The sequence below is a fragment of the Erpetoichthys calabaricus genome, chromosome 13 (assembly GCF_900747795.2).
Source record: "Erpetoichthys calabaricus chromosome 13, fErpCal1.3, whole genome shotgun sequence".
Classification (NCBI taxonomy): domain Eukaryota; kingdom Metazoa; phylum Chordata; class Cladistia; order Polypteriformes; family Polypteridae; genus Erpetoichthys; species Erpetoichthys calabaricus.
The window spans coordinates 144397268-144412160 of record NC_041406.2 but is presented as its reverse complement, the minus strand read 5'-3'; the positions used below and the strand labels follow the sequence as shown (position 1 = coordinate 144412160).

At 42.8% G+C, this 14893-nt stretch overlaps 1 protein-coding gene across 1 annotated transcript in view; it reads right to left on the bottom strand.

Moving 5' to 3' along the window:
• The window catches only part of kcnv1 (potassium voltage-gated channel modifier subfamily V member 1), a 37702-nt gene extending 23452 nt beyond the window's left edge, over positions 1-14250 (bottom strand). The window contains exon 1 of the mRNA XM_028790926.2: positions 13785-14250. The gene's annotated coding sequence lies outside the window, so the exon portion shown is untranslated. The remainder of the gene's footprint in view (positions 1-13784) is intronic.
• Positions 14251-14893: the final 643 nt, after the last annotated feature.

The following is a 14893-nucleotide window of genomic DNA, read 5'->3' as shown; positions in this document are numbered from 1 at the left end:
TATCTTTATTCACTGGACACTCTGCCAATTGTAGGCTTTGCTTCTGTCGTTCACTTTTTAAAGTAGAAGATCTGATCTTGTCAGAGTGTAAATCTCGACCGGTTTAAATCAGCTGCTCTCATTTGGCGTCGATTTGCTGGGTCACCCTCAGTCACCTTCTCTTCCCACCGCTATTTTTGTCAGTCACCTTTGATTTCATGGCCCTTTATTAGAAATGTTTTGCTTCCTTTTAGCTCTGCAGAGGCCACAATGTGACAAAGTGAATGGACACGTTTACATAACAACGACTAATGCCCACCAGCCATGAACATACAGTATAAAGCAGAATGAACGTTTTCGGTGACTCTGTGTGTCACGCGCATGCAGCTCAAGATGGAACCAAGCGTTCTGTCAGAAGTGTTATCTTCATAATTATAAACTGGAAAATAACATCCTGCTCCGCTAATATTCTGTTGTGATGTCTTCTAGAAAAATAGCAGAGTGAAGTGAATAAGCATTAACCTTTAGTCTGCAGCTCCCTTAACAGGAAATTAATGTAACATTAGGGAACATTTATTAAATCATTTAGAGCTGCCAATTAACCTAAATGGTGTTAATTTGTCTAAAATTAAATCAATTCCAAATTTAATAAAAGAGCTAGTGTGGGTGTGGGCATTTATGGGCCCTGCAATGGGCTGGTGTCCCCATCCTGGCATTGCTGTTGGGATCGGCTCCATCCAGCTCCGTATGACCTTGAGTTGGGTCACGTGGGTCTGAAAACATGACGTTAAATAAAATATGTTGTGATCAACAGCGAAAAGACCGGGATACTTCAAAAGAGGCCTGAAAAGCAGCCAAAAGGGAGAGGGGAACCACTAACCCCTGGTCAAATGTAAGCAAAATTTTGAATCTTTAATTTTAATGTATTGACTCAAATACAGATCATTAGAACATTCCAGATGAGAACAGGCCATTCAGACCAAAAAAGCTCGCCAGTCCTGTCCACTTATTTCTTCCAAAAATACATCAAGTCGCATTTTGAAAGTCCCTAAAGTCTTACTGTCCACCACATGACTTGGTCGCTTATTCCAAGTGTCTGTTGTTCTCTGTGTTGTGACAGATAGAGGCACTGTCGACCCCTTGAACCCTCAGACCAGACGTCAGACACCAGATAAAAGAAAATTGTCCAAAATGAATTTATTATAATAATAAATGTGCACAAAGCACCCTCCACTCCACTATACTCCAATATATCAATAATCAAATGAACAATCCTCCACTCCCAGACGCTTAGCCACTCTGCCTCCCAACTCAGCTTGCCGTCTGGGATTTCCCACAATCCTTTTATAGACCTTGACCCGGAAGTGTTTCGCCCTCTCTGTCAATGTGACCTGGAACACTTCCGGGTCAGATAAAAATCCTTTCTTCACCCCGGAAGCACATCGTTCCCCTTGTCCATGTGACTAGGACGTACTTCCAGGGTGTAAGGCAAATAGTCTTTATTCCTCCCTGCAGCGCCTTCTAGCGGGCCCCAAGGTATCCAGCAGGGTTGGGGATAAAAACTACATTGTTCAGGATTCCCTGCTGGCATTCGGGGCACCTCCATGCTGCAGGGAGGGCTCCACCTGGTGGCCTGGGGGTATTGGCCGGGATGAAAGACCGGCCACATATCACAGTGTAAAAAAAAACTTCCTAATGTTTGTGTGAAATTTCCCCTTCACAAGTTTCCAATGGTGTCCCCGTGTTCTTGATGAACTCATTTTAAAGTCACCGTCTCGATCCACTGGACTAATGTCCTTACTAATTTTAAACACTTCAGTCATAGCACCTCATAATCTTCTTTTGTTTAAACTGTAAAGGCTCAGCTCTTTTTCTTCATAACTCATCCCCTGTAGCCCTGGAATCAACCTAGTCGCGCTTCTCTAAACCTTTTCTTGTGCTCCTTTGTCCTTTTTGGAGACTAAAACTGCACACAGGATTCCAGATGAGGCCTCACCAGTGCATTATAAAGCTTGAGCAGAACCTCCTGTGACTTGTACTCCACACGTCAAGGTGCTATATAACCCGTTAGCCTTCTTAATGGCTTCTGAACACTGTCTGGAAGTCTATAGCTTAGAGTCCATCACAACTCCTAAATCCTTCTCATAAGGTGGACTGTCAATTTCAGACCACCCATTGTGTATTCAAACCTCACATTTTTACTTCCTACATGTCATTCTTTACGTTTACTGACATTAAATTTCATCATTCACAAATCTGCCCAAGCCTGTCTGCTATCCAAGTCCTTCTGTGATGATATAATGGGTTCCAAATTATCTGCTAATCCACCTATCTTGATATCATCTGCACACTTAACCAGTTTGTTCCTTGTATTCCTATCTAAATCATTTATAGATATTAAAAATAGCAGTGACCCCTGCCCTGCCCCTTGCTGGTCACCACTCTTAACATCAGCCAATTCTGATGAGGTTCCTTGCACCATCACACTCTGCCTCCTGCATCTGAGCCAATTCTGCCCCCATCCACAAACCACACCCTGAACTGCCACTTCTTTTAGTTTGATGCCCAACTACTCATGTGGCACCTTATCAAATGCTTTCTGAAAGTCCACATCAATCTCATTTGCTTCTCTTTGATCAGATCCTTTTGTTGCCTCCTCATAGAATTCCAGCATGTTAGTAAAACACGACCTCCCTCTTCTGACCTCACGCTGACTGTCCTGTTCTTGCCAGGTGCTGCTCAATCTTGTCCTTAATAATTCCTTCCATTAATTTTCCTGTGATGCATGTTAAGCTTACTGGCAGATTATCAAGTTACACAGTAAACCTTTTCATGAGATTTCCAGAAGAAAATCACAAATACGACAGTAAATCAAAAAGTAAAGGCAATTTGAAAATTACACGGTAAACACAACAGACCGAAGCTGATGCAATACAACACATTTGCAATGGCTTATGGGTAGCTTGAACATGCACAGTGCAGCGCTCTGCCATTATTCTAGTTCAAGTCGAGGTCACATGAGCATGGACGCTCTGCTGCAGGATCGCACTGTCATTGAACAACGCGCTGTAGAGAGACTTCCTCAGGCAGAGGGAGAGAAACCTGCTGAAATTCACCAAATTACAGAGACTTTAACCTTCTGTAAAAAATTCATAAATAATAATTCTTTGCATTCATATAGCGCTTTTCTCACTACTCAAAGCGCTCAGCAATTGCAGGTTGAGGGCCTTCCTTGTTCAAGGGCCCAGCACAGTCTCTATTGGCCTTTATGGGATTCGAACCGGCAACCTTCCAATTGCCAGTGCAGATCCGTAGCCTCAGAGCCACCACTCCGCCTATTACTACTAATAAATCAAGGTTAAAGTGTGAGAATCGACATGACATTAAAATTCTGTCATTTGAGTGATTTAAATGGTCCTCTGATCATAATTACTTTACCCCGTGTCTGAAATGGAACAAAAGAACTGTTGGTGTACTCCTTGTGGTGCAAGTTTTCTCCAACGATCGCAATCGGCGATATCAACTGCTCTGAAGTCTTCACAGCAGCAGGTTTCTCTCCAGATCTTGAAGGGATGGCCCTGATTTAGTTTGTCCATTTCTTGGTTTCCAGTTAGGGTTAGGGTTGTTTTGGGGATTCTGTGGTTGTGTCCTGTCGGGTGCACTCGATGGCCAGTGACTCTGTCTAGTTTGGGCAGGCCATGCTGTCAGAGTACTTTGTTGTTGGTGATGCAGTCAAGGTAGGTGATGTCGTGTATTCATCATAGGCACCGTTGGTAGAACATGTTGAGATGATGAGTAACGCTCTTTGTTATCTTCTAAGTCTCAAAGGAGCATAAAGAAGTCATAATGTTCATGCTGTTGTAAAGTTGTCACTTTACCATGCGTTCTATCGGTGTTGACAGCCACACTCGACACATTTGCTAGAAGGCTGATGCTGCTTGACCCGTCCTTCAGCATACGTCCTCATCCACACCGCCGTTCAACCCTGACAGGTGAATTCAGTTGACTTTGTGTCCTTCAGCTGTGACGTGGAGTTTGGTGGTTCGACTTATTGCCATAACCTTTTTTTTCAAACAGGAGCCACTCTCTTGTCCACAGATAGACTCCAAATAAAGTGTAGAAACATCTCAATGGAGATCAATATAGTGGGATGCTCTTGAACCAAAGCAACGGGTCAGAATACCAATGGGATATTTTTGTTTTTTTTGTTTTTAATTGTGATGACTCTAGGGGGACGTGCCAGCCACCTAACCCGGCACAGACAGACACAAGAGGCACACTTACAAAAGCCACGCTTATTTCTTGATCTCTTTCCTAGTACAGCGCCTTACACAGTCTTCCAATCACTAACAATAACTCATTCCTTTTCTTCTTTTTCTCTATTTTCTTTCTCTTTTTCTCTTCTGTCACCTCTACACCTCCCTTCACAAGCTCTGTCCTCCACCTCCTGACTCTGGCTCCCAGAATGGAGTGATGCGGCCCCTTTTATATTGTCCTCGGATGTTCTCCTTGATGATCTTTCTGCAGCACTTCCTGGTGTGACAGAAGTGCTGCAGTCCATGGCTCCGGATTCATCCAAGCGCCCTTTCATGTCCCAGGGGAGGTATTGCTGGTCTTCTCATCCTCCAGGCATCCCCACATAATACATTTGTCCAAATCCTGATATCCTGTTATCGCTTTATTCTGTGGTTTTGAGGGTTGCTGATGAAGGTAAAAAATTGAATTGAAACGACTTTAGCACAACACAGCAACATAACAGAATGTGAAAAAGTGAAAGGGTTTAAAGAATTTCTGAGCCCAATGTATATTTGTTAATAAATCAGACAATCCCTGCACGATTTTTCTTTTCCTGTTCATTCTGGACACATTCAGGTGAGGACTGCGTCTTTGGGTTTTCCTATTTTTCTGACTTCCCCTAAGAAGCTGACAGAACTCGGCGTATTCCTCCAGGACACATCCCAAGTGCAATCTGGTTTTCATATAAAATCGGGTTTGTGTCGAGTAACCTTTAGCAGCGGCCTACTTCTTCAAGGCAATTTTAATATTTCAGGTGGAGTGCCAAATTAATTCAACTAATGATGCTATTCTTGTGCTAATGAATTTCCATTTCTGTGTTCTTTAGTAACCTTGTCAACTCTTCAGATGTGTGCCGTCGGTGATTCTTTGGAGGTTAAGGACTGCGCCGGCGTGGATTCACAATAAAAATTAATTCTGAGACAATGTAGGAGTGCCAACCCCAACCTGGTGAAGGCAAAGGTGGAAACGTCCAAAACGTAAGACTGCATTCTCCAACCACTTCATTCATTTTAGCGTCATGGGAGCAGACTCTGGCAGCGTGGGGCAGCAGACCACTCACAACAGAGTTACCTCTGAACACTTGGAAATCACTTGAGTTTGTTTTCATCCAGCGTCTCCTGACTCACCAGTAGAAGAAAACCCCCAGATATGATATACCACCACCTTGATGATTAATTACACAAGATATCTGGCTTCCTGGTGTCCCCCCGATTTTTGGCTTTCTAGACCCGATAAACCCTCACTTTTAGGCCATTTTTGGACCATAATTTGTACAGATAATAACCCCCTTATGATGAAGAGTAAATGAATAAGTGTCTGTGACAAAGAGGATCAGAAGGACTTGAAGATCTGCATGCCACATCAATGGACCCCCATAAAGGAATATGAGGGGTAAAATTTACTCCTTTTCACAAAACTTAAAATAAAAATGGGGATGGGTAATATCGGCATGTAGAGAGTCATCTGACATTGTTTTGAGGTTGCCGATTGTAAATATGATCGTATTTTTGATATCTGATTCATTACCAGTGGTCCTATCCCCCCTACAAGCCACTCCCAGATGGTTAAAAATGACAAATTTCAAACATAAGCAAGTGGGGTGTCGTTTTAGACTATTTCATGGTCACTGATTATGAATATGAGGTTATTTTCGATTTTAGATCCTTCACTAGCCCTCTACCAAAGGGTAAATTATGACCAATTTCTAGTACAGTTGAGAATATATGCACTTTAAACATTTAAATTAAGGCACACTTTTTAACACTTTAAATATGTGACACAACTATCCATCCATCCATTTTCCAACCCGCTGAATCCGAACACAGGGTCACGGGGGTCTGCTGGAGCCAACCCCAGCCAACACAGGGCACAAGGCAGGGAACCAATCCTGGGCAGGGTGCCAACCCACCGCAGGTGACACAACTATTCGTGTTTAATTACGTACTCCACCCTCATGATGTAAATCATTACATTTCTTATACACACCCCGAAATCAGGTGACTTGTGCTAATTCAGATGTTTTGGGGACTGATTCCATTTTAGGTGAATTTTTCAAATCATTTAGTCTGATTAGTGACTCTAAATTATCTCTTATATATATTTCTCTTCTGGTTCGTCCTGCTTCCACTTCAAAAGTGGTCCCGCCCACACACAGCTGGCATGGCACTTCTCGATTCTTATTCGTCTTCTTCCAAACCCTTCCCCACGCTGCCTGTGGTCTCCCATACACCTTGCTATTTTTGTTATACTGTGACGGTTGTTTCCCAAGCCTTTGTTATAAAATAAATGACAGTATCTTCTCTGTCAATGGGTTTTTGTACAACGTCATCTTATGGATTACCCACTTTTATTCCCTTACAGAGACATTGGCTGGAACAAAGATTTACAACGTGTTCCCGATAAAAGATCCGCCAAGCGAATAAGGCTTGCTCAATGCCAATTTTACGCATACAGATTAGCAATGACAAATACATTTATTATTTTGCACTCCAGCGACAAATTATTCCAACAGTACGTTATAGATGCGTATGTTATAACAGAGGGCGTACGTCTCAACGATCTCAGATTACATCAACAAGATCTGCGCGTGGAACAATACAATGTTTGAATACAGACGCACTGCAAGCAAACGTTGAAAATAGCAACGTGCGTGTAGGCGAAATGATCAGATTACCGTCCACATTTCCAGGAAGTCCAAGATACATGCAACAAAACTAATGGCAGAACTTCCTTCTCAATGTTTACCACAACAACAAAACCCAGTTGCTCAACTTTACGGTGATATTAATTTCTCGACTGTGACTCCCCAAGAACTTGCTCCAAGAGCAATACTGAGCGTCACAAACGACGATTCTCTAGATATTAATAACAAACTTGTTGATCTTATACAAGTGACCTTCAAGAGTGCAGATACAGTAGTCAGTGACGATCCTAATGATCAACTAACGTACCCACAGGAGTTTTTACAAACCCTCACACCAACTGCCATGTCTCCCCATATCATTCATCTGATGGTGGGAGCTGTAGTTATGCTCCTCCGAAATATTATGCCATCAAAAGGTCTTTGCAACGGAGCAAGACTCATCGTTACCCGAATACATACAAATATTATTGAGTGCAAACTGATCGCTATCCAAAATTCTGAAACAATCTTCATTCACAGAATCTCTCTCCTTCCTTCCGACACCAATCTCCCTTTTAAATTTAAACGGACACAATTTCCACTCAGACTCGCCTTCTCCATGACTATCAACAAGTCCCAAGGACAAATGTTTGCAAAGATTTGCGTTGATCTGCAACAACAGTCTTCAGCCGCAGTCAGTTGTACGTGACTTTTTCTACGGTTAGATCTTTCGACTCATTATCTGTCGTCTCCACCAAAACACCTATTCACAACTCCGTCTTTCAAGAAGTATTTATTTCTTCTTGATTTCTGAATTCCTATCTCACCATTTTCCGTTCCTATTCTTACACCGTCTTATGCTATGGCTGGCGTCGGCTAGTTTTATTTATTCTTCTAATGTTACATTCATTTCCAGTTAAGAGAGTGGCAGATCTCATTATCCCTTCTTCCATCAGTGCCAGCTGTTTCAGTTCATGGTGGTGGAGCAAGCGCCAAACTCTAAGGACAAAACTCTCGGTTTACCAGTCGATCTGCAGGCCTGTCCTCCGCTATGGTCAAGAGCTGGGCATAATGACCAAAAAGCGAGATCTTGAGTAAAAGTGGCAGAAATGAGGCGTCTTTGCAGGGTGGGTGGGCTGACAATCCATGATGGGGTGAGAAGCTCAGACATTCAGGAGAGTTTTAGAGGAGAGTCACTGCTCCTCTGGATTGAGAGGAGGGAGTTTGGGCATGCGGAAATGAGGATCACCACCAGGCTCCTAGAGATGCACTGAAACCAGGACACGCAAGAAGGATTATAACTCTCTGCTGGCTCGGGAATGCCTGGGAATACCTCAGGAAGTGTTGGAATCGGCAGCTGCGGACAGAAAGGCCTGGGCTACCGCCACAACCTTCAAATGGAGAAGTAGTGTTAGATGTTGAGATGAGGCAGCGGTTACAGCCTTCACTGAAAAAAGTATAACCTCCATTCAACTTATAATAATGAAGGTAATGATTCACATTTAATATTTTCAATCTGAACCAATATAATTCTTTTTATCTAATTGAACCTACAATTTTTAAGTTGAGGCAAATCATTTAGACTGATTGGGTGTAATTCACTTGTTTTATACTGAAATAAATGTATTTTTTTAAGGTGTTACAATTTAAAATGGTTTATTGGTCATAACCTGTTTTTATGCTATTAGAAATATTATCAACACTAGTCATTTAGCCCGTTACAATAATGGGCGCTAGAACAGTAGTGCATAAACATTAGTAGGAACAGTCGATATTAAACGGCAAGGGACTTTGACCTCATTCTGTTTGTTGGTCGCATTCTTTCAGCCTTTCTTTTGTTGATGTTTACTTGCTGAGCTGACCGTTCTTCGTGGGCTGCCGCCGTGTATTGTGTGTCTTTAATTTTCTGTGACAGTAATACTGTCTTGTACGGCTCTATTCAATAAGGGCGCACACAAAAAGGCGAGCTTCAAAAGGGCGACCTCAATTGAGCGCGGCGAATAAAGGCGTTCGTAGATAATTTAGTTAAAATGGCTCTGGAATATGTGAAGAGCAACAAAGGTGCAGATCTTTTGAGGCTCACCTTTTTGTGCGCTCCCTTATTGAAGGATACCGTCTTGTACGTCCGCTGGCATGTACGTCCGTAATATACCTTTAATTTTCTCTGGCGGTAATACAGGCGTGCACGTCGGTAATATGCTTTTAATCTCCTCTGATAGTAATACTGGCTTGTATGTGGCTGTAATATGCGTCACTGTATTGTGTACCTTTACTTTCCTCTCGCAGTAATACTGGTTTGTATTTCCGTAAAACTCCTGTAATTTTCTCTGACAGTAATATCGTGCATCGCACCGTGCCCCGCGCATGCGCACTTCACCAGAAGACACCCACACACGGACACCTGGACGCACATAGGGATTTTATTAAAGATGATAACACATTCCAATGCTGTACTTTTTACATTTATTTTAAAATCTAGTGCAAATACATAAGCATTTTGCAGTGTAAATCTTAAATATACAACAAAAAATTATTAAACATTTCTACAGCTTTCTTGAAAGTACGTTTTATTATGAGTTCTTATACTTAAAGTTAACAGTTGATAAACAGGGTTTACTTACCAGAAATCCTCCGTTATAAAAGTCTGCTGCTGAAAATGACCAGACCTGTATGGCCACCACGTCCACTCCACTCGGGAAAGTGTTCTTCTTTTTTGGCAGTTGGAAAGCCAGCATGCTGGGAAGTTTGACCGGAAGAAAATACAAACGGCCCCTCACACAGCACATGAACAACCTAAAATATTAGGTTAACTGAAATAGGATTTTTATGTTTATTCCGTCCACCATAACTTACTTTGGTACAAACAATTTTTTTTACTTTGATTGAGATCTGAAACCAAATATTTCAAGCTACAACACTAAATGACTAATCTTAAGTTGCTTGAAAGAGAAAATTTACATTGACTGAACAACATCAATGTTATACTTTTTTCAGTGTTGGACTTCACACCCTGATGTTGTGAGTTCCCACTAGTGACACTGAGTGACCTGCCTGTACTGGAACTGGATAAACAAAAGGAACGCAACCGACGGGGACTAAAATGTTGTAAGTCGGCTTGTATAAAGGCGTCTGCCAAATAAATGATAAGAAGATGAGAATGCTGCAGACTCGTAGTTCACACTTCATCATTTAACTTGCATATTCAGGTGGGCTAATATGGGGCTGCCAGGTAGGCTGCACATTTCGGAGGGGGGTAGAAGAGAAACCCACTAAGACAAGGGGAGAATGTGAAGACTCCACAAGACCAAGTGCCAGACAATGGTTGGATCTGGGAGGTAGCCATGCTAACCACTGTGCCACCCGAGGTGTTAGTGTGCATTGATGCAATGCTTTGGTTTCGATTCAAATATTTAGAGAAAGAATGGAATGTTCACATCACATTAAAGACGGTTCAGGCAGAGCATGACTGGCACTCAGCTGGTCAGTTCAAACAGGATCATTAAAGAGCTCGGCCATCATGTACAGTCGCGTTTGTCACTTCTTCCTTCTGGAACGTGATACAAAGCCATCAGCAGTCACTCAGATCACAAGGCTACTGAACAGCCAGTCATAGCAACCAACACCATCACGTGAAGAGGACCCCGGATGAAACACTTGAAGCCTCTTCCAAAATTGTGCCTGGGGTATCTTTGGATGGGATGTATGTCTTAATATGGACACGGGGCCTTGGCTAGAACATCCACGGCTCCAAGATGGAAGACACTGTTCCATAGGGAACAACCTCTGAAGGACATTTTGGGGTTCATTTTCACATGTCGTTTTCATCATCTAAACATTGTGTAGAAGTGATTAAAATATGTTAGGTTATGCTGTTCAAACTGTTGAAAACAAATTTGAGGGAGGTTATGCTCAGACTAACTAATGCACTAGTGAAACCCCATCTGGAGTCCTGTGTGCATTTCTGGTCACTGTCGCACAAGAAAGACATAGCAGCACATGAAGCTGGGCAGAGGAGAGCAACCAGAAGCATCCCAGGACTTGACGATATGGTGTACTGTGACAGAATTAGACCTGCTTAGCCTCGAGCAGAAGAGACTGCATGGGGACCTCATCCAGATCTGCATTTGAGGAGCAGAGGAGAGCAGTCAAGTGCATCATGGGACTTAAGGACATGATGTACTGTGACAGACTCAGGGAGTTCAACCTGTTTAGTCACTAGCAGAGGAGACTCCATGCAGTCCTCATCTAGGCCTTCAAAATCTTCAAAGGCATCGATAAAGGAGATCCAGCAGAATTCTTACAGCTTAACGGTGAATTCCATAGTGGAAATTAAGAACTGAAAGCTGGAAGAAAAGGGTGGTGGTCTTTGAGAACAAACTATCAAGACACAGAGTTGAAGGACAAACCTTGAGATCCTTTAAGAAGAATCTGGATGAATTGAACTAAATAAACAAACGACAAATGGACTGAACGGTCTCCTCTCGTTGGTCTCAATTCTTATGTTCCTGTGACTGAGTGCTGCTTTCTTATTGTGTTTGTTTCTTTGATTTTTTTTTTAGTTTTGATTTTGAACATTTAAGAAACCTCCAAATATCTGCCTTGTTTTGGGTCACTACTGTCTTCTAGAACATTACCCTATGTGGACAGAACAAGTAAACTGTGACAGACTAGAGGAGTTCAACCTGTTTAGTCTTACGCGGAGGAGACTTCACATGGACCTAAATCCAGGCCTTCAAAATCCTCAAAGACATCGATAAAGGAGATCCAGCAGAATTCTTACAGCGTAACAGTGAATCTCGTATCTGAGGACACCAATGAAAATTACAGACCGAAGTCAGGAACCAAAGGGTGGTGGTCATCTGGAACAAACAACCGAGACACGGAGTTGATGGACAAACCTTTAAGAAGGCTCTGGATGAGATGTTGGGGCAGCTGAGTTATGAGTTAAATAAATGAGCGACAAATGGACTGAGGGGTCTCCTCTCGTTGGTCACATTTCTTATGATTGAGTGGGGCTTTGCTGTTGATTTTGTTTCTTTGATTTTATTTTAGTTTTGGGTCTTAATATTTAAGAAACCTCCAAATATCTGCCTTGTTTTGGGTCACCACTGTCTTCTAGAACATTACCCTATGTTGACAGAACAAGTAAACTGTGACAGACTAGAGGAGTTCAACCTGTTTAGTCTTACGCAGAGGAGACTTCACATGGACCTAAATCCAGGCCTTCAAAATCCTCAAAGACATCGATAAAGGAGATCCAGCAGAATTCTTACAGCGTAACAGTGAATCTCGTATCTGAGGACACCAATGAAAATTACAGACCGAAGTCAGGAACCAAAGGGTGGTGGTCATCTGGAACAAACAACCGAGACACGGAGTTGATGGACAAACCTTTAAGAAGGCTCTGGATGAGATGTTGGGGCAGCTGAGCTATGAGTTAAATAAATGAGCGACAAATGGACTGAGGGGTCTCCTCTCGTTGGTCACATTTCTTATGATTGAGTGGGGCTTTGCTGTTGAGTTTGTTTCTTTGATTTTATTTTAGTTTTGGGTCTTAATATTTAAGAAACCTTAAAAATATCTGCCTCATTTCGGGTCACCATTGCCTTCTAGAAGATTGCCCCATGTGGAGAAAACAAGAAAGCTCCACAGAGTGACTCGGCTAGGAATTGAACCCGGATCATTGAATCTGTGATAAAGCCATGCCAACCACGGTGCCACTCCGAATCACCTTCACTATGGATTAATGACATAAGCCATTGGCAGTGGGTACATCTCAATTAACAGTCATAGGAAAGGAGATTATTAAAAGGGGCCACCGGGCTGGTGCCCCAACATTTCTTTTGTGGACATCGTGTCCCCTCGGTTGACGACAGTTCCCTTATTTGTACTGGAATCGAGTGATTATTTAACACTGCCTGTTTGTACAGTGTGCATGACTGAAACACGGCCGTGTAACCTTGACTTTTGGGATTGAGTATATTGAATATTTTTAAATAAAGGATAAAAAAATAACGATGATCACTTTATAACAAACAGATGCAGAGTTTTATTCTCTTTACTGAAGGGGAGTCCGGACGGGATGCCAGGCTGCCACAGTTGATACCCTCACTCCGTCTTTAGATCTGCCCACTCACTTGACCCCGGGAAACAAACGGGAAACCGTGTCGGTTATTATGGTAATATCATCAGACATCACACGCGATTGTACTATAAACGGTAAGGCGCTTTGACATTGAAGCCCGCATACTGCTCAATAAACGAAGAAAACAAACAGAAGCAGGTGTGTGGACACCTCTGGTGGCTAAACGGGTATAAGAAAATGGATGGTGGGATGACATTCACAAGCGCTCTCAATTCAGCTGAGGGGCACGAGTGCCTTTTGTCATTTATAATATAATAAAAGGACATCACGGAGAGAGAGAAAAAAAAACAAAGAGAATGGGGGCGACTTTATCAAAAGCAAATACTCCGCGGAATAACCGTTAATCATTCACCAGATGAAAGATCCGGAGCCCTGCGCAGCTGCCAGACGGGATGAAGAGCCTGGCAATATTTGAAGAGACACAAGGAAATGAAGATGGAGCCAATCTGCCGTGCTTTTGCACACAATAATAATAATAATAATAATAATAATATGTTTTGCGCTACTCGTTTAGACAGAAAAAGTGTTTATTGCAATAACATGATGTGCGAAAACATCTATATTAAGTTTAGAAATAGGTGAGTAAAAGAAAGTTGGGTAAATGTGAATTATACCGACACTCGAGAAAGAAAGAAAGAAAGAAAGAAAGAAAGAAAGAAAGAAAGAAAGAAAGAAAGAAAGAAAGAAAGAAAGAAAGAAAGAAAGAAAGAAAGAAAGAAAGAAAGAAAAGTTCTCCCTTACCATCTCTGGAAGTTCAGGCGAGCAGAGCCAGTCATCAATCACCTGCGGCGAGCTCGCTCTCTTATCTCGATCCGTTATCTCGGAGCCCGAGGTTCCTCCACTCGAAAGCGCCAGATGGGAATAAAAGGAGCGCAAGCGCAAGCTCGAGCCGGCAGAGCAGAACGATGAGCGAGCGCGGAGTTGGATCCTCTTGCGATTTCTTTCTCTCTTTTTTCAGTTAATGACTAAGTAGCTGGACTCATCTCACAGGCGAAATTTCCTAAAGATGTGCCATTTGTTACTTAAAACCCGAGGACTGAAGTCCGCGTTAGCCAACGACAGAGACGGGGAAACTGGAGCGGACAACTTTGCGAGTGAGGAGTGCGAGTTGAATGCGCTCTGCTCTCCCAGGTGTGCAGCTGATGAATTACACGCGCGCGTCAGGTGACAGAGCGGCGCCCTCATTCACTTCTCAGCGACAAACACCCAAACCCCATCCCCGCATCCCGCCCCCCGCCCCTCGTGCCAAACCCCTCCTCTGCTCTGCCACCTTCATCCGTCGCGCTGCTAGGCAACACACTGGCGTTTCTGCAGAAGACGGCGAGATCCACGGACATTCTGCACTCCGACAGACCCGCCGCTTTCACCTTCGAATTTCTCATTGAATGGGCCTCATTGTAAATGGAGCTCGGGACACAACGGCCTCGAACTTGTACACGTAGCCGCCGACAAACGAGGAGCGTTGAAATGAAAGTAATACAAATGAAAAGAGCAAGAAAACTGATGAGTCATTTGGCGACCTGAGAGGTGACCTAAAGGATTAAAGAAAGGAGTCCTTTGTGTTCGGTCGTGCGGTGATATGCACCTTCTTCTTCTTCTTCTTCTTCTTCTTCTTCTTCTTTCAAGGCTAACCTATCGTTTCGGTCTCGTCGTGTACCTTTAGTTGCATTTGCGTCAACTCCTTTCTCCTTTTAAATTCATTTAACGGTTCATTTTGTTCCGAATTCAGCACATCGTTCTGAACTTTACCATCACGTTTGTCTGTGATGCTAATGTCTGGGTAAGGCGCTATATAAAAATACCAACGTATCCACACAGAAGACGTTCTGAACTGCACTGTATCGTTTGTA